This window comes from Danio aesculapii, chromosome 15 (assembly GCF_903798145.1).
Source record: "Danio aesculapii chromosome 15, fDanAes4.1, whole genome shotgun sequence".
NCBI classification, from domain to species: Eukaryota; Metazoa; Chordata; class Actinopteri; order Cypriniformes; family Danionidae; genus Danio; species Danio aesculapii.
The window spans coordinates 36,324,532-36,348,100 of NC_079449.1; the positions used below are offsets into that span (position 1 = coordinate 36,324,532).

General features: G+C 39.5%; 2 long non-coding RNA genes across 3 annotated transcripts; both read left to right on the forward strand.

Moving 5' to 3' along the window:
* The first annotated feature begins 19,365 nt into the window (after positions 1 to 19,365).
* Positions 19,366 to 20,713, forward strand: LOC130242417 (uncharacterized). Its single transcript, XR_008838973.1, has 3 exons — positions 19,366 to 19,457; positions 19,878 to 19,933; positions 20,542 to 20,713. It is a non-coding gene; the product is annotated as an uncharacterized LOC130242417 (long non-coding RNA).
* Positions 20,714 to 22,099: 1,386 nt separating this feature from the next.
* On the forward strand, positions 22,100 to 22,714 carry LOC130242312 (uncharacterized). 2 transcript variants are annotated; one of them, XR_008838962.1, is made up of 4 exons: positions 22,100 to 22,187; positions 22,270 to 22,323; positions 22,415 to 22,589; positions 22,686 to 22,714. It is a non-coding gene; the product is annotated as an uncharacterized LOC130242312 (long non-coding RNA). The 2 variants fall into 2 exon arrangements; XR_008838963.1 differs by having other exon boundaries at positions 22,121 to 22,187; positions 22,267 to 22,323.
* Positions 22,715 to 23,569: the final 855 nt, after the last annotated feature.

A 23,569-nucleotide genomic window follows, 5' to 3' on the forward strand; every position in this document is an offset into this window, starting at 1 on the left:
TTATTTTAAAGACTAGCTATGTATTTAGAGTTGACTACAAATTCCTACAGTACTATAGCTGTAGCTGTTCTGTGTATACCCTAAATTCCACGTTATCTGCTTATAATGATATTTTAAAATGTATGGGAGTTCCACGCTGAGTTAACTGTTAAACACAGTGTAGGTTACTGTCAAAAACTGTCAGAAGTAGCGTGAATGACATTAAAATTAATTATTATTTATATTTTAGTATAATTAAGGGCGTCAGCCACACACCAGAAGCGCTGCTCGGCGACGCAAAGCGTCGCGCAACGCCATGCATTTCAGAATTCTAATTTCTAAACAAAAGTTTCTAAGGTACACAAGTCGGCAGCTGTCATGTGAATATGCGTGTCTGATGTGCCATACTTTAACTGTCATGTGCTCGCCGTGTTGCGGCGCATCCGATGTGTGACCTGCTTTATTTTCTGTTCCCTTCTTACCTCCTCTACCGCGCTACTGTCCTCCGATGCATTTACACCTCCTCTCGCGAATATTTCGGTTAATTTTATGCATTTGGCAGCATCTGATTTTAGAGCCCTTTTATTGCTCTCTCTGACCTTTTCAGCACCGCCTTTCCTTTTTTTACGGTCCATATTTTGACATTAACGTTAGCTTGTGTTGTGTTGCATTTACTGTTTGACCATCTTGCCAGATTTTGATTACATCAGCGTAATCCACAGCCTCTGATTGGGTCGGCCCAATTCGAGACCGGCCGGCCGTCGCCGATTGGCCCAAATGCTTAACATGTATCATTATTATAATTATCAATCATCATTATTATTATTATTATTATTGTTGTCATCAACAGCAGCATTATATTCACATCTTGCAAGAGATAAAAGCTGCCAGCATGCAAAAACAATACATATTAAAAAAAAAAAAAAAAAAAAAAAACCTGACCGGCCCACATTTTAAAACTGTTCCGGCCCTTCTGGCATTTGCCAGAATTGCCAGACGGCCAGTCCGCCCCTGCTGTGAGATGTAATCTGGATGAATCCAATGGACTTGCTCAAGTAGAAAAAGATGTTGAAATTTGCCCTCAAGTGAAAGTCTTGGAAACAAGCATTACTGAGCAGTCTCTAGACTCAAGCAGATTTGGTGAGAGCTGTCACAACTCTTACTCACATCACAAAATCCTTATCACAATCTTTACCTAACAGTTCTTGTCTAAAGTGGCATTGGTGTACAAAGACATCAGATGTTGAGACCTCACAAGCCAAGTCGACCATAATTAAAACTGCACAGCGAGAAGTGTTCAGAGAAAAGTGCATCAGAGAAACTCGCGCAAAAGAGAGAGAAATACCCCCTAAATCCAGGTATTTAGTTATGCATTAAGCTGTGTGCCCCTAATCAAAAAGGTGTTTTTATAATCTTGGTGATCCTTAATAGTGTGTGGAACTGAGGTAGATTTGCCATTCTTTTATCTAAACTCTTCATTTCCTCGCTTGTGTATGAGAGAAAGAGAGAAAGCATGTTTGTGTTTATGAGAGAGCATGTGCATGTGTACATGTGTGTGAGTGAGAGTATGTACAAGTGTGTGTGAGTGTGTATAAGACTGTGAGAGAGAGCATGTACATGTTTGTGCGTGTGTGTGTGTGCGCATGTGTGTGTGTGAGAGAGAAAAATAGCATGTACGTGTGTGTGTGTGTGTGTGTGTGTACAATAAGTGTGAGTGTGAGTGTGAGCATGTATGTGTTTGTGTAATTGTCTTTCATGATGTAAACAGAATAAACTACCATAATATTAAAACTGTACCTCGTTTTATCTTGTCATATTTATTCTTCTTGTCCTTTTTCTTCTTGTTCTTTCTATGTTTCTTGCTTTTGTTTTTCTTGGTTTGCCTTTTTTTGTTTTTCTTCTCTAAGTCACTTCTGAACTAGAACTCGAAGAGGTGTCATTACAGGATTCGTCTGACACTGATGACCCTACATCAGTTGATGTGTTCTCATCACTAGACAGGTCAACAGCACTGGATTCTTCATGACCATTTGATGTACCATTTGATGTACCAGGAATCAGATCATCTGAATGTAAAATCAATACTTTCAATTGTTTAACATAACAATGCTCAAACTACACAAAAAAATAAAAACATGAAAACCACTAACAACCAGTCTAATCTATACAAATTTAAGAGTTCACACTTAGCTGTTGATTTATTATAAGCAAGTTTGGCATGCCGTCCCGGGAGAGAACCCTGAGCTCAAAAGGCGAGCTTTGAGCTCAGGTAGATCTCGATGAACTCCCCCTTTTTGATAGGAGCTGAAGACTAAAATGATTGCTATGAAGAGATATGCTACTGGATGAGAGTTTGACTGTAGTGCTAAATTTATATTGATCAATTCACTTATCGTGCATGTTTTTTGGAATGTGGGAGGAAACCGGAGACCCGGGGAAAACCCATGCGAGCACGGGAAGAACATGCTAACTTCATACAGAAATGACAGGCGGCCTGTTTAAGGACTAGAACCGGTGACATTCTTGCTGTGAGGCAACAGTGTTAATTACTGGGCCAACGTGCCACCCTATGAAGGGAAAGGTGGAGGAGTAGGGGTGGACGGGGTGATTCTTCAAATCGAAGATGACTGTAGTGAGAAACCCTGGCTCTTTATAGTAGGTTAGGAATTGTCTGATTGGTGGATCATACATAGCTAATGCAGAACCAGCCGTGTTCAATCATAATCACGTGATCCTCTCAAAATTAGTTTATAAATAAACTTCACTTAATATACAGTGTCTTTATTAAATTATACATTATACAAAAAAAAAAAATTCAGCTCTTACTTTGCTGCTGCATTGAAAGCTCCACTACTTGCTGGCGAAGTTCACTGTTCAAGGCTTCCAGCTCATTAACTTTATTTTGTAATACATCTGCCTTGTTCTGCCACATCAGTATTTCTTGCTTTATTGGTTTTGTTGTATTCACTGGAAGTAAAACAGAGTGACAGTTATATTTCACCTTTTGTATACAGTGTTAACATTTATATAATTATACTGTATAAAGTTAGCAGTTTAAAAAGGTAACAGATAGGCTTACCTTCACCCTCCACGCTTTCTAGACTGTGATTTTTACGGGTGTTGTATTGTGACGTCTATAAATATTTAAAAAAATTATTTTGGTGGCAAAACATTTAAGGCCATTGGCCAGTTAGTTAAACGGTGTTGTGACTAAGTAAATGGATCTAAGAAACTATCTTGATGAGAGCTGATTAAACATTAGGTCAAAAACATCATACGTACCTTTTCTTCCACGGTTGTTCCGTTTGGATCTTCACGGAGTACAGATTGGCTTTCCTGCCAAACCGCACAGAAAAAAAAATCATTTAAAATAAAACCTATCCCTTTAACATCTGGGTCATCAAGTTCCGCCTGTCACGGTTGATGGGTTTGTGTGTTCTTTCTGTATGTTATGTGTCATGCTTTGTGTGTTGTCGTGTGCGAGGATGTGTGATTTGTTTATCTTTTGTGTGACGGCGTGCTTTCTATCAGCTGACTTAATCATCCTCCAGCTGATCCTTGTTTGCTGACTATATATTTCAGCCTGTGGTTACTGCTGGTTATCAATCCATTGTTTGTCCTTGTTCCTGTTTATTGTTCCCCAGATTCCCTCGCTGTCCGTTGATGTCTTCGTGGTGACCTGTGACTTTCTTTTGTTTTGTGCTTTCTTGTCGCCAGAACTTCCTGTAGTATCCTTTGATACTTTCTTCCTTTGTTCATTATTATTAAATACTTGCTTTTGGATCCTCTCTGTCTTAGTTTCGTGACTGTATTTCTGGATTTTTTTTTTTTTTTAATTGAATGCTTGAAAAAAAGTATCAATAAATGTCATTAATCTAACAATAACAACAACAATCCAGGGGGTTTTAGTAATTTAGTCCAAGATAAGTGCCAAGTCCTTCATCAAAGTCCTTGTTCGTATTGCTTTTAAGTTGGTTGATCGCTCAATACACTCAAAATACATTTTCATTTCAATTTTAAATTTAGGGAAAAAAGGTTTACACTTACAAAACTTGCTCTTACAAATATGAAATTTGGCCAACAAAAAAACAAGGTTCATGAAATATGTATTATATTCCTTTTCACATTCATGGAAACCAAAGATAACATTCTTATGTTCTTCTTCTTTGGCTCTTGGCGAAGGCGGTCGCACTCTTTCCCTCTCCGTCCCATATCTCTCTTTGCTAGCTCCTCTTGTCTTTGTCTTATTCTATCTCTGAGGCTCTCCGTGCCTTGCTATCAAAATGAATAAGGAATTATGGATTTGATCAACTGGTCTCTGAATGCGATTGACACCATCTTCTTGATGAGAAGTTTGGGCTCGGGAGAGCCCACCTGTCCTGCGGGGACGTTTGCTGCTGGATATGTGATGGACGGGTGGGAGAAGTGGCGCGTCCTGTGCCTGGCTGCTCTGTCTCTGGAGGATATTGAAGACTTTTACCTATTCGGAACTTTGATAACAGGGTTTCTGCTGATGGGCTTATGCGGGGCCCTGGCGTATCGACGATTGATGAAAGCGGTCAGTGCTGCTCAAAACCCCACCAGGCTGGCCGGCTTGATTGCGCTGATGGGCAGGCTTGCTAATTATCAGACTGCAATATTAGATCGCAAACTGGAAAACATCGGGGTGAAGTTAGCAGCTTTGCAACAAAATTTGGCCAGATCTGGAGATGAGTGATGGACATTAAATATCTGTGAAATTGGCAGGTATTGACTTAAAGTTGAAGTATCTTTCTACTCTTTCGGCTTCCCTGTGTTTAAGGAGACGCTCTGAAATTCCTGATCCCTGTCAAGGACACCTGTTGGACTCTACAGGCTTACGCACACACACACACACACACACAGATACACAGCACGACACTTCCTGGCCCCAATCCAACGCCTTCGTATGCTTTCACCCACTGGAGGGGTTAGGCGGGTCTGTGACCAGCGCCTCCATGGCTGCAGGACCTGATGGCTGCCCACCCTTACCGTACTATATCCAAACCCCCTGTTCCCATCCCCTGCGGCAATGTTATGTCTTGTCGGTGTGTTTTTGTGCTAGATTGCTGGGGCTTTTGCCTCTCTCTCCTGTATCTTATTTCCTGTTCCACCTCCTGTGACCTGTCTTCCCTGGAGTTGTGATGTCTGTGCACGGTCGGGGGGTTCCATTTACCTGCATTTCATTGCCTTGTACTTGTACATGTGTGATGACAATAAATTGAATCTAATCTAATCTTATATGTAAATAAAAAAATCTGCCTTCACATAAACTTTTATAAAATCAAGAACATCACACCAAAATGTCATTGAGTGAGGGCAATTCAAAAATAAATGAACAGAAGTTTCAGGATTTACTGAGCAAAAGGAACAGTTGGTGTAAATATCATTCTTAAGTTTTTAAAGATTACACTTGTCTGGATAACATCTATGAATCAGTTTAAAGGTAACCTCTCTTATTTTGTTTGTTATAAAAAATTTGTGGGGTAATGACCAAACTTTCTTCCAGGAAATATCATTCACAAAACCATTCTAATATGACATTACATAAGGCACAGTAACACAATCTTCCTGAAACAGGGCTCTTATTTTCTTATTGCATTTTGATTTAGATAAATAAAAGCAGTTTCTACCAATAAATGTTTTCCAAAGGTCCACTGAATGACAAGTACACTGAAAAAAGTGTTGCATGCAAAACTGTTGCAAACAATTTATTTGTGTTGATTTTAAACAAACAAATTAAATTGAGCAATGTTCAACTTAATTTGTTTGTTTAAATTCAGCTTAAATAAATTGTTTACAACCACTTAAAGTAAAAAATTAAGTAAATTCAAGGAATCATCTTTGAATATTTTTTTTCAGTGTAATTGGAAATGAAAGTCCTTTAAAAAGCATAAAGACACCTTGTGGAATAGCATCAGCAACAATAGCAAAGTCTTTTGGGCTCCCAGGAATTCCGTGCTTAACTAAAAATTCAGAGTAGTTACAAAGTAAACCACTATCTTTGAAAAAATGAGACACATAAATGATATCATATTTAAACCAGTTATTGAAGAATAGAGATTTGTTTTTATACAAGATGTTCTTATTATTCCAAATTATATATGAATAAGGTGTTCATTAGAAAATTTGATCACATCACCCCAATTTTATCCTCCTTAAACTGGCTGCCTGTTAAGTTTCGTATTGAATTTAAAATATTGCTTCTTACATATAAAGCTTTAAATAATCTAGCTCCTGTTTATCTAACCAATCTTCTGTCTCGCTACAATCCAACTCGCTCTTTAAGGTCTCAAAACTCAGGGCTTCTGGTAGTACCTAGAATAGCAAAGTCGAGTAAAGGAGGTCGAGCCTTCTCATTTATAGCTCCTAAACTCTGGAATAGCCTCCCTGATAACGTCCGAGGCTCAGACACACTCTCCCAATTCAAAACTAGATTAAAGACCTATCTGTTCAGTAAAGCATACACTTAGGGGGCTTCCACACAGGTTATGCATCTTGTTGATATACACTGTGAACATCAGCTACGCTAATTATTTTCTTTATTCTCCATTTCCACCTGGGGATACTCTTCCCGAGGCCCTCAGACTATGCAGTCACTGATTCGATCCAAGACCAACGACGAGATGATCCCAAGGTTTTTTATATCCTGGACCTGGCCGAATCCTGAGCAGCTACTGTGGTGGTCATGGAGGAGTGGAGAACATGAGACTGATTCCTGTGACCCTCCAGAGACAGACGAGTCTTTGCTGAGGCCAGCTTCCAGCCTCCGCCACTGAGACTGCAGCTCTGCACAAGACGTTTGGCCAGCGGAGAAATTAAAATGGTCGTGCCCAACTGAGCCTGTTTTCTCTCAAGGTTTTTTTTCTTCACTCCCGCCTTTAGTGAAGTTTTTTTTCCCTCTCCGCTGTCGCCACTGGCTTGCATGGTTCGGGATCTGTAGAGCTGCGCATCGTTGGATTTGCTCTTCAGTATTTGGACTCTCAGTAGTGATTATTAAACCACACTGAACTGAGCTAAACTGAACTGAACTTAAACACTACAAACTGAACTACACTGTTCCTATTTACTGTTACCTTTTATGTGAAGCTGCTTTGACACAATCTACATTGTATAAGCGCTATACAAATAAAGGTGAATTGAATTGAATTGAAAATTGTGTTTAAATATGAGGGACCAAGCTAATAACATTTGCCTATGAAAATGGGACAGTTTTATGGGGATTTTCATAATATTATAATCACAGATTAATAGAAATTTTAATCCACCTAATTTGGAAAAGATTACATTAGGGATCAGATTCCATATAGACAATGGGTTATTGAGACAGTTCTTTATACAATATATTTTAAAGGTATTGTTTAAAGTTGTGAAATCAAGAAAGTTTAAGCGTCCTTTCTCTACAGTATTCTTAAGTACAGATTTCCTAATAAAATGAGTTTTATTCTTCCAAACAAAGTTAAGGTGCATAGTATAAATTTTTTTAAGAATGGCTGAATCAACATTTAAAGAGAGAGCAGCGTATGTTAACCTTGATAAACCTTCAGCTTTAGCTAGTAAAATTCTACACTTTAAGGACAAATCACGTTGGAGACACATATTAAGTTTTTTCTTCGTTGTTTCAATTATTGGATTAAAATTTAAAGAGCCTCTTTCTAATTCATTTTTTGTAATTATAATACCTGATATCTGTATAATATAATATCTGATTTCTGACTTTAATATTACAGATTTCAGATAGATTACATTCTTTGATGGACATTAACTCACATTTTAAAAGGTTCAAGGATAGGTCTGATGCTTTAGAGAATATCTGGATATATTTAAGGGCTACAGCAATTTGATTAATATCTTGCAGAAAAAGCGTGGTATCATCAGCCAATTGACTGATAAGTATTTGTTTGTCAGCTATACGAATACCATTAAGACCACTATTAGAAATAAAGGAAGCGAATATTTGGGACACTAATAAAAATAAATAAGGATACAATGGACACCCTTGTTTTATACCTTGTGATAAATAAAATCTGGGAGAAGTGCCATATTTTAATTTAACTGTACTACTACAATTGTAATAAAGTGTTCTTATTGCCTTACAAAAATTTTTTACCAAAACCAAATTTTTCTGCTGATTTAAAAATAAAATTGTGTTCAATTGAATAAAAAGCTTTATAAAAATCTAGGAAAAGAATAAAACTATTATGTTCCACCAATTCATTATAATCCAATAAATCTAAAACTAGCCTGATGTTATTCATTATGTGTCGCCCCCTCATAAATCCCGATTGAGTCTCATCTATAATAGTATCTAAACAATCTTTAATTCTTTTGGCAAATATTGTGGCAAAAATCTTATAATCATTGTTAAGGAGTGTGATGGGTCGCCAATTGTCCAGATTATCAAGGTATTTATTAGGTTTAGGAATTAGCGTGATGACACCTTGTGTCAACGTAGGAGGTAAAGTTTCTTTTTCAATATTATATATAATATAATATTATATATTATACAATATATAATCAACATTAGTTAAAAATGGAGGAAAATCATCAGCAAATAATTTATACAGCTCTGCTGTAAATCCATCTGTTAGGGAAGCAGACGGACAAGTTAGGTGAGTATATTATGAAAGATGTTTATTACAGCAGCGGAGCATATAAGGATAACAAAGGGGATGTGACTGTAGTATGGATGAGCTGATGTTCCTTCTTCGGAGCAGGATGGATGACAGACACTGAGGGAGACCGAATGCACACACCAGAGGGATTGCGGGGAAGACAGACTGAAGACACACTCAATACAGACAGGACACCGGGAACACTGGACAGACTGGAACGAGACAGAGATCAAGTAAGTTCAAGTGATTAGATAAATGTGATAGTGACTACCAGGAGGTACTCGCTATGAGTCCGCTTCGTGGGAACGAGACCGGACACTGACTGAAGTGAGGTGTGTGCTTATATAGTGAATGGAAGTGATTGGGTGCAGCTGTGCGTGGTTAATACTCAGGTGACGGTGATCGTTGCGTGATGCTGGTGGAAGAGCCTGGCCAATCCGTGACATTACCCCCCCTCCCCAGGGCCCGCTCCTGAGGGCCTAGACCGCCGACGCCGTGGTGGTCTACCTCGTCCACGAGGTGCTGGGAACTCGGGGTGATTGGAGTGGAACTCCTCCATAAGTGCAGGATCTAATATGTCGGATCTGGGGACCCAAGACCTCTCTTCTGGACCATATCCCTCCCAGTCTACGAGGTATTCCAGATGACCACCACGACGTCGGGACCGTAGAATGTCCTTGACTTTGTATATAGACCCTTCTTCTGACATCAGTGGAAGAGGGGGTTCCTCTTCATGGCCAGGCTCTGTGGAGGGAATCAGAGGGTCGTGAAAGGGTTTAAGGAGTGATACGTGGAATGTGGGGTGGATTCTATATTGTGGTGGTAGCTGTAACTTATAGGTGACTGGGTTGACCTGTTCCAGGATGGTGAAGGGACCAACAAATCTGGGACTAAGTTTTCGGGAGGGCAGTCGCAAGCGGATGTCTCTGGTGGAGAGCCAAACTTTCTGCCCCGGAGCATAGGCAGGTCCAGGAATCCTCTTCTTGTCTGACACCTCCTTGGCTCGGCGAACTGCCCTCTGGAGATGGTGATGAGCATCGTCCCAGACCCTCTCGCTCTCCCGGAACCAGTAATCCACTGCGGGGACGTCAGAAGGTTCGCCATCCCAGGGAAAGAGTGGAGGTTGGAAGCCCAGAATACACTGGAATGGCGTAAGTCCGGTGGTAGGTTGCCGCAGGGAATTCTGGGCGTATTCCGCCCAGCCCAGAAACTGGCTCCAGGAGTTCTGATGACCGTGACAGAAGGTCCTGAGGAACCGCCCCACTTCTTGAATTTTCCTCTCAGTCTGGCCGTTGGTCTGTGGATGATAGCCAGACGAGAGGCTGACGGTCACACCTAGGAGTCTAAAAAAGGCTTTCCATAGTCTGGAGATGAATTGGGGTCCTCGGTCCGAGACTATGTCTTCAGGTAGCCCAAAACGTCGAAAGACATGGTTAAATAGGTTCTCAGCGGTTTCTAGGGCTGTGGGTAGACCCTTCAGAGGAATCAGACGACAGAATTTGGAAAAAAAAAAAAAAAAAAAAAAAAAAAAAAAAAAAAAACGATCTACAATGACTAATATGCAAGTATTACCTTCAGACGATGGGAGGTCTGTCATGAAGTCAACTCCTAGGTGTGACCAGGGGCGGTTTGGGATGGGCAAGGGATGGAGTTTTCCTGCAGGTAGATGACGAGGACTCTTTGACATGGCACATTCTCTACAGCCTTGGATGTATCTCCTCACATCCCTCGCCATGTTCGGCCACCAGAAGCGTTGGGATAGCAGCGAGAGGGTGTTGTTGGCCCCGGGATGCCCTGTGCCCAGAGAGGTATGACTGGAGTGAATAAGATCTACCCGTTGATTTTCAGGGATGAATCGTCGATTGGGGGGACAGCCCGGCGGAGTTCTGGATTCTGGGGTGGCGACAACTGTTGGAGCGGACCAGGTGATGGGACAGACAGTGATGTGATCTGGGAGGATGTTGGCCGGGGTCTCACTTATTTCCTGTTGGTCATGGATTCTGGAGAGTGCATCCGCCCGGATGTTTTTGGATCCTGGTCGATATGATATGGAGAACTGAAATCTGGAGAAGAATAAGGACCATCGGGCTTGACGAGGACAGAGTCTTTTTGCCTCTTTAAGGTACTGCAAGTTTTTGTGATCGGTGATCACCTGGAATGGGTGTTTAGCTCCCTCCAACCAGTGTCGCCACTCCTCCAGGGCGAGCTTAATGGCTAGAAGTTCACGGTTTCCGATGTCATAGTTCCTTTCCGCCGGGCTGAGCTTTCGGGAGAAGTAGGCGCATGGATGGAGTAGTGAGGGGTTACCATGGAGCTGTGATAAGATGGCTCCTACTCCGTTGGTCGATGCATCCACCTCGACCACGAAAGGTAAGTCGGGATTGGGGTGAGTCAGGAGTGGAGCCTGCGTGAAGGACTTCTTGAGTTTTTGGAAGGCTGCGGCAGCTTCGGGTGACCAGGATAGCGTTTTGGGTTGATTTTTTAGGAGGTTGGTGAGCGGAGCGGTGATAAGACTGTAGTTGAGGACAAAACGTCGATAAAAATTGGCAAACCCTAAGAATCGTTGGAGTTCTTTAATGGTTTTAGGTTCAGGCCAGGAGATGACGGAAGTGACCTTCCCCTCGTCCATGCGAACCCCTTTTCGGTCGATGATGTATCCGAGGAACTGAACAGATGGTAAGTGAAATGAGCACTTCTCAGCCTTGAGGTACAATTTATGGTTCCGTAGGGTTTGTAGGACCTCCGCAACGTGGTGGCGATGTTCGGCCTCACTCCGGGAGTAAATCAGGATATCATCAATATATACAATGACGGAGACATGGAGGAACTCCCGGAGGACTTCATGGATGAAGTTCTGGAATACGGAGGGGGCATTGACCAGACCATAGGGCATGACCAGGTATTTGTAGTGCCCAGTAGGGGTCACAAACGCCGTCTTCCATTCGTCCCCCTCGCGTATTCGTACCAGGTTGTATGCGCTGCGGAGGTCCAACTTGGTGAATATCCGGGCAGATCGGAGTTGTTCCAGGGCCGCAGGGACGAGAGGAAGTGGGTACCTGAACTTGATGGTGCCTTGGTTCAGAACTCGGTAATCTATACATGGCCGCAGCCCTCCATCCTTCTTGGCCACGAAGAAGAAGCTTGAGGCAGCGGGTGACGTGGACTGGCGAATATACCCCTGACTCAGAGCCTCCTGAATGTACTCCTCCATGGCCTTAGTTTCTGGAAGGGACAACGGGTAGATCCTACCTCTGGGCATAGGAGCATCAGGAAGCAGGTCAATGGCGCAGTCCCATGGTCGATGTGGAGGTAGCTGGGAAGCTCTCTTGGGGCAAAATACGTCCTCGTATGAGGAGTAGATCTTCGGGATCTGAATGGATTGTTTCTCAACTGGACTTTCGACAGACGTGACGTAGACATTTATGGGTCTCTGGATCTGCAAGGGTAGGTCAGGAAAACAGCTGGAGACGCATTCTTTACCCCATCTTTTGATTTCTCCGGTGCCCCAAGAGAGGATGGGATCATGCTTCACCAGCCACGGGCGCCCTAGGATGATGTCCATTGATGCTCCCTCCAGAACCAGAAATTGAATTTCTTCTTTATGAAGTAACCCTACTCTGAGGGTGACGGGTTCACATTTACGATGGATACGTGCTTGGGAATGGATATCGGTGGTTATAGGTTGAATCTGGTAGACGTGCGTCAAGGCTTCGGTGTGGAGCTGGAGGCGGCGACAGAGGGCGTGCGAGATGAAATTTCCGGCTGACCCGGAGTCGATGAGGGCCGTGACTGAAATAGAGACAGAATGGGCAGTTAACTGAACATTGGTGGTGAGAGGGTGCATTTTTTCAACAGGAGAACTGAACACACTCACCAATGAACGTACTGGACGAATGGGACAGTCCAGCCTGACATGTCCTTCGGCACCACAGTACATACACAGACCCCGGGTCAGCCTCCTCTGTCGCTCAGTAATCGTAAGTCTACCAGACTCGACAATCATAGGTTCTGGTTCTGAAGGGACGACTGGCTCTGGCGGACGAAGGAGTGCTTGTGAGATTGATGGGAGATCATGCTGGTAGACCTTCAGACGATCAGAACATCGAAGTGATTGTTGGATGAATTTTTCCAACCCCATAGTATCGTCGAGGGCTGCCAGCTGTAACCTCAGGTTGGGCTCCAATCCGAGCCGGTAAGTTGTTAGGAGAGATCGCTCATTCCATCCACTAGCAGCAGCCAGAGTCCGAAACCGGAGCGCATAGTCCTGGGTGGACATGGCTCCCTGCTTAAGATGATATAGTTGTTCTCCGGCTACTACTTCTCCATCTGTACGACCAAAGACCTCCTTGAAATATGTGGTAAAGTTATGAATGGAATGGGTTACCGGCCCAGCTTGCTGCCAGATGGTCTCAGCCCACCTGAGAGCCGACCCAGAGAGAAGGGAGATGATGAAGGCAATTTTGGACCGATCTGTGGGGTATAAATCTGGTTGCATTGTGAATATCAGAGAACATTGTAATAGAAAGCCATTGCACTCCTCCGCCCCGCCAGATTAGGGCGCTGGTCGAGCCATGGGACTGGATGAGTGGGTGGACGGTGAAGAAGTGCTCGGTGCTGGTGGTGCTTCGGGAAGTGGAGTAGCTGGCATTAAAACTCTCTTCAGGGAGTCCACCAACTCCTGAATGGGATCGGGAGTGCTCATGCTGTATTGTTGTTAGGTCCGGTCTTCTGTTAGGGAAGCAGACGGACAAGTTAGGTGAGTATATTATGAAAGATGTTTATTACAGCAGCGGAGCATATAAGGATAACAAAGGGGATGTGACTGTAGTATGGATGAGCTGATGTTCCTTCTTCGGAGCAGGATGGATGACAGACACTGAGGGAGACCGAATGCACACACCAGAGGGATTGCGGGGAAGACAGACTGAAGACACACTCAATACAGACAGGACACCGGGAACACTGGACAGACTGGAACGAGACAGAGATCAAGTAAGTTCAAGTGATTAGATAAATGTGATAGTGACTACCAGGAGGTACTCGCTATGAGTCCGCTTCGTGGGAACGAGACCGGACACTGACTGAAGTGAGGTGTGTGCTTATATAGTGAATGGAAGTGATTGGGTGCAGCTGTGCGTGGTTAATACTCAGGTGACGGTGATCGTTGCGTGATGCTGGTGGAAGAGCCTGGCCAATCCGTGACACCATCACACCCAGGAGCTTTATTATTTTTCAAACTCTTAATTGCACTTTGTATTTCTTCCGACGTTATATTGCCATCACAAAAAATATCTGTCAGAGTTAGCTATAAGCTTTAAATAATTAATTGAATCCATAAATGAGGAGGAGGTATCCTCTGAGCATCTTGATTTATAAAGATTTTTATAAAAGCTAGCACTAAATTCAGCTATTTCCTTAGGATCTTTAACAATATTTCCATTAATACATAGTTGTTCAATTGTTGAAAAGGAATAATTTTGCTTTTCCAGTTTGAAAAAATATGCAGAATTAAGTTCTGCCTCTTCAAGCCATTTTTTCCTAGATCTTATATAAGCACCCCTAGCCTTTGATAAGTATAAATCATCTAATTTAGTTTGTAAAGCTACCATTTCAGATTTTTCTTCTAACGACATGCCATCAAAATGACAAGTTTTAGATAAACTACTGATCAGGCTGTCTTCAAGAATCTTTCTTTTTTAGCTAAATCGGCTCCAACTTTTCTTAAATAAACATCAATTTCAATCTTTAGAAGCTCCCAATTTGAACAAAATGAATTTTGAGTTGTGGCTGTTTTCCAATATTTAGCAATTAACTCTTTAATTTTATCCTTTACATCATCTGATTCTAATAACAAGCTGTTTAATTTCCACAAAGAAGCTCTCTTATGATCTGTTTTGAAATCTGCCCTTAATGGTGTATTGAGTAAGATAGTTTTGTGATCAGTCAAAGATGTACATTGAATGCTAGTATGTAGATCAAAATTAGCCATTTCCTTGGAGATTAGCCAAAAATCTATTCAGATTGACTTGAGCCACTTTTGTTGGACCAGGTATACTCCACATTATTAGGAAATCTCTCTCGCCAAATGTCTACCAACTCAAATTTGTCTCGTAGGTCTAATAGTGTTGGACTTGAACAAGTTGCGCTTTTTGGAGGATATCTGTCTAATAAATTGTTAATAGATACCTTAAAATCTCCACCTAAAATGATAAATGCCTTAGGGAATTTGTTTGACCAATATGTAAGCTTTTCATCTAATTTATCAAAAAGAATTTTATTATCTGTTGAAGTATTGTATCCATATATATTCCCAAGAATTACAGTTTGTTGGTTAAGTGAAATCTCTAATACGAGAAGGTGACCCAGGCTATCTGAATCTGACCCTAATATATCCCCTCCATATTTATTTCTGAAGATGCTTACACCAGCCGAGTGTTCTGTGCCATGTGAACACCAAATATCATTACTCCACTGAGATTTTCACCATCTGTAATCATCATTAGTAGAATGGCATTCTTGAATCAAACAAAAATCTGAATTGTGCTTTTTAGCGAACAAAAATAGTGCTTTCCTTTTGACACTATCCCTGAGGCCCCTGGTGTTAAAGGATATTAATGACAATGACATTAAACAGGAACAACAAGAAAATTAAATAAAACAAAAAAAGAACCTGTGAAGCAAAGAAAATCTGCTTTTTATATTACTTATATCAAAGACAGGCAATGAACAACAAATACCCACCCGGGAATAATCTAAAAGTAAAAAAAATAACTAATCTACAAGTTCAGTGAATAACTAATACTGTTATTGTGGTTAAATTTCCACTTAGAAGTCTTAAAAGAGCCAAATATTATTATAAATAATAATAAAAATATTAATAAAACATAAAAAATTAATAAAAAATAAAACAATAATAATAAAAAATAAATAAAAAACAATTATAGTCATCTAATAGTTTAGATTTAGTTGAATGACAAGTGTGCAATAAGACTAACACTTCTTAATAAACATAAAAAATAGAAAAGAAATATTAATTAGAATAATAATAATAAATTCAGATTCACTCTTTACATTTGAGGTTAATTGCTAACAGAAAAGGTTGCCTGTTGAGTAAGTACCATGCTTTAAATGTTAGCTGCTACATCTTTAGCGGTTAGTCTTTTACCCTCAATCACAGCAAAAGGACCGTGAAAGCCAGCTCTCTTCCCCTCTTGTCTCGCTTTCTCTACCATCGGCCACAGGAGAGATCTTGCATCCTTATCTTGCTGTGAAAGATCCTCGAAGATCTTAATTTTCTTTTCTTTTAGATAGTTTGACGTTTTGGCATCGTTCCAAACTCTTTCCCGTTGTGATCGCGATGAAAACAGGACTATGATGCGGCGAGAGGATTTTTCCGAAGCAGATCTCGGTCCCAAGCGGTGCGCGATGTCTACTCCGATGGGCAGCTCTGCTGCGATGTTTGGGGAAACCTGCTTGAAGAGGTCGATGATCATCTGCTTTACATTCTCCGCTGTTTTTTCTGGAATGCCAGCAACACAACAAATTCCACCTTCTCTTGTATGCGTCCAAATCATTACACCTCTCACGAAGTTTGTCATTGACTTTCTTTAGTTTTTCAATTTTCCTTTCAAATTCTTTGGACTTTTCGTTCAGGCACTTTACCTCTTCACCTTGGAATCCGAGGGAGTTGATTATCTGTTTAATAGAATTTGAGTTTTCAAGTACAGTTTTTTCAACCCCATGAATTCGGCACAAAGTCTCATCGTGCATGGCTTCCATCCTCTGCAAGAATCTCATTAGCGTTGCATCACTCACCGTAGGACTGTCAGAGCTTGTTTTACTTTTTTTGGCAGGATTTGGTTCGGTTGTTTCAGGTAAAGACACAAATTGCCCAGGCTGTGTATCCATTTCAGAAATTAGATTTCTCCTTGCATAGCTGTGTATTGAGACTACAGTTTCTTCTTTTACGTCCATGGTCTGTGCAGCAGTTTTAGCAAACACGTTTAAGTTAGCAAATAGCTGTCAAAATCACGTGTCTTTCAAACTCAGCATACAAGGAAGCTAAAAAAGAAAATAAACAACTAAAACGATAGCTGTTTAGCTCATAACTTTTGTAAATATCTTTGAGTTAGTTCCTGAACATGAGTTTATTCCCGGGTCCGAGCAAAATTTAAGAGCTACATCAAAAGCGATTTGCTACGACGCCATCTTGGCCTCCCCTCCCATTTCCGGATTTGTCTTTTCCGCGCCAACAGAGCATTATGCTGCATCTAAATTCATCAGTTCGTGTTGTAGCAGTTTAAGCAGGGCTGGACTGGGACCAAAAATCAGCCCTGGCATTTCAACCCAGTCTCACGGCAGTTCGTGAAATAGTCACGAAATTTAATCTATTGATTCGTGTTCATGGGCACGAATTTCCCTCTTTTTTCGTGTCACCTTGCACGAATTTCCATCCAATGTATTTCAATAGGAAATCATTTTCGTGTCTCTAGCACGACTTATTTTGCCATAGGGTACCTGATGCTGCGCTTTTTAAAAAATATTTTTATTAAATATTATTATAACCACAGGGTACCAGACGCAGTATTACGATTATTATTACAGCCACAGGGTACCAGACGCAGTATTACGATTATTATTACAGCCACAGGGTACCAGACGCAGTATTTTGATTATTATTACAGCCACAGGGTACCAGACGCAGTATTTTAATTATTATTGTTGACACAGGGTACCAGACGCAGTATTTTAATTATTATTGTTGACACAGGGTACCAGACGCAGTTTTTTTTATTATTATTATTGACATAGTGTACTAGTTTTTCTAAACCGACGCAGAAGGAATTCCATTGCTTTCAATGGGTTGCCTCAGGCGTCATACGGAGACGTTCAAAGCCATCAAAAGATGTCAACGCAATATTTTAAACCTGGTTAACGTCTATTATAACAGTTTTTTTTAAATATGTGATTTTTGTTTTGTTCATGAAATGCGTCTGTAAAGAGGGTCGAGACAACTGTAAATGAGAATATAAATCGGTCAGCGTGACTTCTATTCAACAGTGAGTTTAACATCGCTCAGCTATTGGTCAAAATGCATCACCGGTGAGTTCACCGATGAGTTAAACTGCAGCAATATGTGGTAGGTTAATGCTACATAATGTATTTTTTATTTTTTTTATTGGAGATTAGTTGGTATTTATAAATATGTTATCATTTACTTTATATTTAATGAGTGAAATTATATTCAATTGCCCAGTTTAGGGTAATTATGCCTAATAAAACTGATTAATTTGTTTGTTTTTTTAACTTAAAAAATATTACATTTAAAGTACTAAGTTTTAAAAATATTTTTAGCTGATCTTTGTATTATTAAATTATTCATTGAAGTTGGGGTCATAGTACGTCGAGATCTATTTTTTTTTTACAGTCTATGGTCGCAATCCCAAGGTTCATTGCGATCCCAAGGTCCACTGCGGTTTTCCACGCGGTAAGTAAAAAGTAAACAAATAAAGACGATTTGTTGATTTAGATAAGGGGTTTGTTTAGAACTTTTATAAAAGCAGGGAAGTTATCTCCTGATGCATTAAATGACTGCAGACTTGATATAAATAAAGCATGTACTGCAAACTAGCGATGTTATCTAATTACATCTAAGTTCATTTATTAAAAAATATATTTTCCCCACATATAGTCGTGCATAGCTCAGAACAATATAGTTATACATTTGAAGATGAGGAGCAGTGTTACCAGATTGTTGTTTTCCACAATAGTAATCGTCCAAAATCTAAATAAATTATGCAATATGCAATGAATATTACCTCTAATAATACAATTGTATTCATAACTACATCAATATTAAAGCAAATCAAGTGTTTCTCTTAAGTTTAAAGGCTACATTGTAACTGCAATTATTTTTCATGCCTTAAAAGAAACAAAAAAGTAGACATAACTGAAATTCTGCCTGTCTGAGCACATTTTATTCATTTTAGACCACAAAACTAATCTTTGTATTATTAAATACAGTCTCTTTCTGCCTATATATATATATATATATATAGTATTATATATATAGATAGTATTTTTTCTTCTTGAGAAAGTCTTATATGTTTTATCTGGCTAGAATAAAAGCAGTTTCTAATTTTTTAAAGTCAAAATTATTAGCCTATTAACCTAATTAACCTAGTTAAGCCATTAAATGTCATTTTAAGCTGTATAGAATTGTCTTGAAAAATATCTAGTCTAATATTATGTACTGTCAATCATGGCAAAGAGAAAATAAATCAGTTATTAGAAATGAGTTATTAAAACTATTATGTTTAGAAATGTGTTGGAAAAAAATCTTCTCTCTGTTAAACAGAAATTGGGGGAAAAATAAACAGAAGGGGGCTAATAATTCTGACTTCAACTATATATATATATATATATAAGTATAAGGTGTTCAGATATGAATATTTTGTTTTTTTAGGTTCTTCGAATTACTTTAAATCCAATTTCCCAATTTTATTAATAAGCAAAAGGTAAAGGCACTTTTAGAACCCATGTTTATATTGTTAAATTGCACTTGTCCCTCTCTCTAGCTCTGTTAACACATTTGTGTTTGTTTGTTTAATCCTTGTGTCTTTCAGTCTGTTTCTGCCTATCACAATGAGTGATTCAGAACTTCAAGAGCAACTTTTGAACCTTGATACTCGGATTGATCAAGATTTCAATTATAAGCTCAAGTCTTGATGACAACTTGGTGATCTGCAAGAAGCAACTCCAGTAAAGACAACTGAACCAAGGGTATGGTGGAGAAAGAGACACATTGTGTAAGGAAGGCCAAGACCAATCTGGAATCAATAAAGGGTTAGTTTTTCATTCCATGTATATTAAATATCTGCAATGTTTAGGCATATATGATTGTATGAGATAAAATTTACATGCGTTTATTCTTCCACTACTATTGTATTAACGGAAAGAGACGCATAAGTTTTATTCTTACTATTGTTTATGAAAAACATTAAACTACAGTATTAGCTCACAAAATATAGTGGCTTAACTGTTTAAAACAATTTGTTCTATGTGTTGATTAGTGGCCAACCTTTTTTTTATTTTACTGAAAGTGTTTTGTCTGATTTGTATGACACCTTATAGACCATAAACTGATTCGGCTGTCCACATTGGAGTCCAGGAAATTAGAAGTCTGCTTATGCTGCTTGTCTACTAGTCTTGGGATAAGTTGAAATGTTATTAATGTTAATTTTTTGTTGTTTTAATCTTGTACAGCTCATAGGAACTCCAATCGTCCCAACTGTGAGAGGGCCTTGCTCCAGTGACTGTTGGTGTGTACTTCATTGTTTCCATTAGTCCCTGTATCTGTAGACCTAGGTGACAGTGGGCTAGAGTGAAATTTTGGTTTTATTTAAACTAAGGCATAATGATGGCCTTTTTATCTCAGATTTGGTCATGCAAGTAATTAATTGATATCATAAAATATTTTTATATTCTTTCCATTGTAGGTGGAAAAGATGTTGGTATAATTATTTTTAATAGACTGCCAAGATCTCAGCAGACATTTTTCTTAGATATTCTTGAGTGGGAGTCTGTGCAATACAAGGTGGATAGTATTTGCAAGAAGGATGTACTAGGTACTTTAAACTGTATTTGTTGAAACTAAATTAACAAGAAAACAGCTCTTTGATGTTCACCTAGTAAAATTAGATTAGAAGATATAAACTGTCATGTACTTGTTCTTGACAGGAAGATTTGTGGACTACATTAACTAATGACACTACCTCCAAAGAGTTGCAAAAAGCTGTCCAAAGTTCCAGCACCCTCTTTAAGTCCTTCATTTTGGTGTTCCATGCCAAAGCACATGAGTTTTAATGTGAGATTGGTGAACTATATGAGCATCTTAAACTGTTGCCAAAATTTTGTTATTGCTTTCCAGGATATTGGCATACCAGGATAGGTGTGGTTTAACTGTTGGGAAGGAGGTTGGAACAGTGCAATGTTTCCTCTCTTGGATTGCAGTGACCAGACATGCTACTGTAACTCTCATGGTCATGTGCTGGAATTAGCAGATGTTCAACTATTTGGCCATCTCACTGACCTGTTGATATCAGAAGGTAAAGACATCCAGTAGAGTTTGTTTTAGATGTTCAGTAACCTATTTGTTACGACTTTGTAGTTTTGTTCTAGGGTTTAAGCGGCAACATTTAAGGGTGGTTAAAATTTGTGGTGAGTAGGTGGCAAAATTTAAACAACAACCAAAATACTGCCAAAAATAGGTGAATTTATTTACAATAGTGAAAAGGCAAACAGAAAAGAAAAGTATTTACAAGGTCACACAAAAGAGAATAATTCAACGTATTGTGGTTGGGGAAACGAGAATTAAGTGGCGCCAAATAAATGAAAGCAATATAACAAAACGCCCAAATCTAGCTATTATGACCCTCTAAACTATCTAATAGAAAATAAACAAACAGAACATCTTCAGCGTTTTCACGCTATATCTAATCCTACTCTTCTAACCAAAAATACAAAGAAAACTTACAGCGGGTGGCGCTCACTTCTAAACTAGTGTGTTTAGACAGTGGAGTTATCTACGTGATGTAAGATGTATGTCACGTGACCTCTAAACTCCTCGAATCCCAGGGAAAGGCTGACGCCAGAGATCAGGGATATTTACAAGCACACAAACAAGAGCTATGAACACAACAAGAACAAGACCAAAATCAAAACTCTAAACTAACATCAATATCACATCATAAGCCAAAACACACACAAAAGCAAGCAGCATAAGACAAACAAGACAGAGCAAAAAGCAGAACGAGCTTCCCCCGCTCGCGTCCCTTTAAACGGTGAGCTCCTAATGTGATTGGTAGCAATGTTGATGACGTCACATGGTGGAATAGAGATTGACATCTTCACGGACGAATGGGAAACTGGAATGGGCGTACCTAAGAATTGACAGAGAGAGAGGGAGGGAGCGAGCGAGCGAGCGAAAGAGAGAGAGAGAGAGAGAGAGAGAGAGAGAGCGAACACACACACACACACACAAGCAAAACAGACAGGCATAATATACATTTGACTGTAACACCCTGACCCTCAAGAACAAACCTGTTTGTTAAAATAAACCAGAGAGAGAGAAAAAAAAATTAAACTCTAGACAGGGCATCCGCCATAACATTATCAATGCCTTTTTTATGTCTAATATCCAAATTATAATTCTGTACTAGCACAGACCATCTCATCAGTCGTTGGTTATGATTGTACATCCTGGATAAAAATACGAGGGGATTGTGATCTGTATATACAAGCACAGGTAAACAGCTGGAACCAATGTAAACCTCAAAGTGTTGCAAAGCAAACAACAGAGCAAGGGTTTCCTTTTCAATCGTAGAGTAATTGAGCTGATGTTTATTAAACTTACGAGAGAAATAGCTATTATGAATAGTATTATGATTTTTGATTTCTTATCACTAGACCACAACAGCTCTGCAATGCAAGTTGCAAAACAGAATCAATGAAACTGGCAGTGACCGGAAACCAATTGGAAGACTTTGGTCTATGATGTAAAGAAGTGGGCAGACGGTGAGGAAATTATTATTAATATTACATATAGTCACGAATAATTGTAAGTGTTACTATTATTGTTTTGTATTTTCACTAGCAGAAGCAAAGACAACAAAAAACAGAAGTGATGTGGATGTCTTCGCCTTATAGCATGGTATGTACACTAGACTTCTGTCAGTTTTGATTCTTTAACAGTTGATATATAATCCATGTGATACAACTTTCTTCTTATGAATACATTTCAGACACTGTCGATCTAACGACAACGAGAAGGGCGTTCAACATTATCCTGCTAGTAAGGACTCTTGAAGAGAACAGAGGATTCTTGTGGCAGAGATGGCCAACCATTATAAATACCAAATACCTTTCAACTCATCCTGGTTCCTTCAGAGAACTGTCCTGCTTGTGTGCTACTGAAAAGTATGTATTTGTATTATTTAGCACAAACATAAGCATAAGGCTACCCAGTCCAAAGGATGTTAATACATTTTAATGTGGTTGTGTTCTTCTTTTAAGATACGACATGTGGCCTAAACGAAGAGGGGTTGAAAGCAATGGAATTCCTTCTGCGTCGGTTTAGAAAAACTAGTACACTATGTCAATAATAATATTAAAAAAACTGCGTCTGGTACCCTGTGTCAACAAAAATAATTAAAATACTGCGTCTGGTACCCTGTGTCAACAATAATAATTAAAATACTGCGTCTGGTACCCTGTGGCTGTAATAATAATCAAAATACTGCGTCTGGTACCCTGTGGCTGTAATAATAATCGTAATACTGCGTCTGGTACCCTGTGGTTATAATAATATTTAATAAAAATATTTTTTAAAAAGAGCAGCATCAGGTACCCTATGGCAAAATAAGTCGTGCTAGAGACATGAAAATGATTTCCCATTGAAATACATTGGATGGAAATTCGTGCAAGGTGACACGAAAAAAGAGGGAAATTCGTGCCCATGAACACGAATCAATAGATTAAATTTCGTGACTATTTCACGAACTGCCGTGAGACTGGGTTGGGCATTTTGGGCCAGAGCGGCCCACAACAAACAGTCAAATTGATAATCATCTGTACACACCCTTGAATATGTTTACCAATTCCTAATCTGTAAAAGCAAAAAAGCCATATATAGGAAATAATGAGAGTGGACAAATTAAAAACTTGTAAAATGTAATTTATTATTATAATAAAATTATATTCCACACTGGAAGTCTGTGTGTGCCTGTGTGTTTTGAGAGAGAAAGAGAAGGGACAAGATAAATTGTTGATAAGATAATCAGTTTCCCAGAGTATAGCTTTAAATAAACTGTAAACTTTGAGTGAAGATAAAAGAGGATAAAATTACTGTAAACTCACCCAAGTAAAAAAAAAATGCAGGTGAATGATGACATCCTATG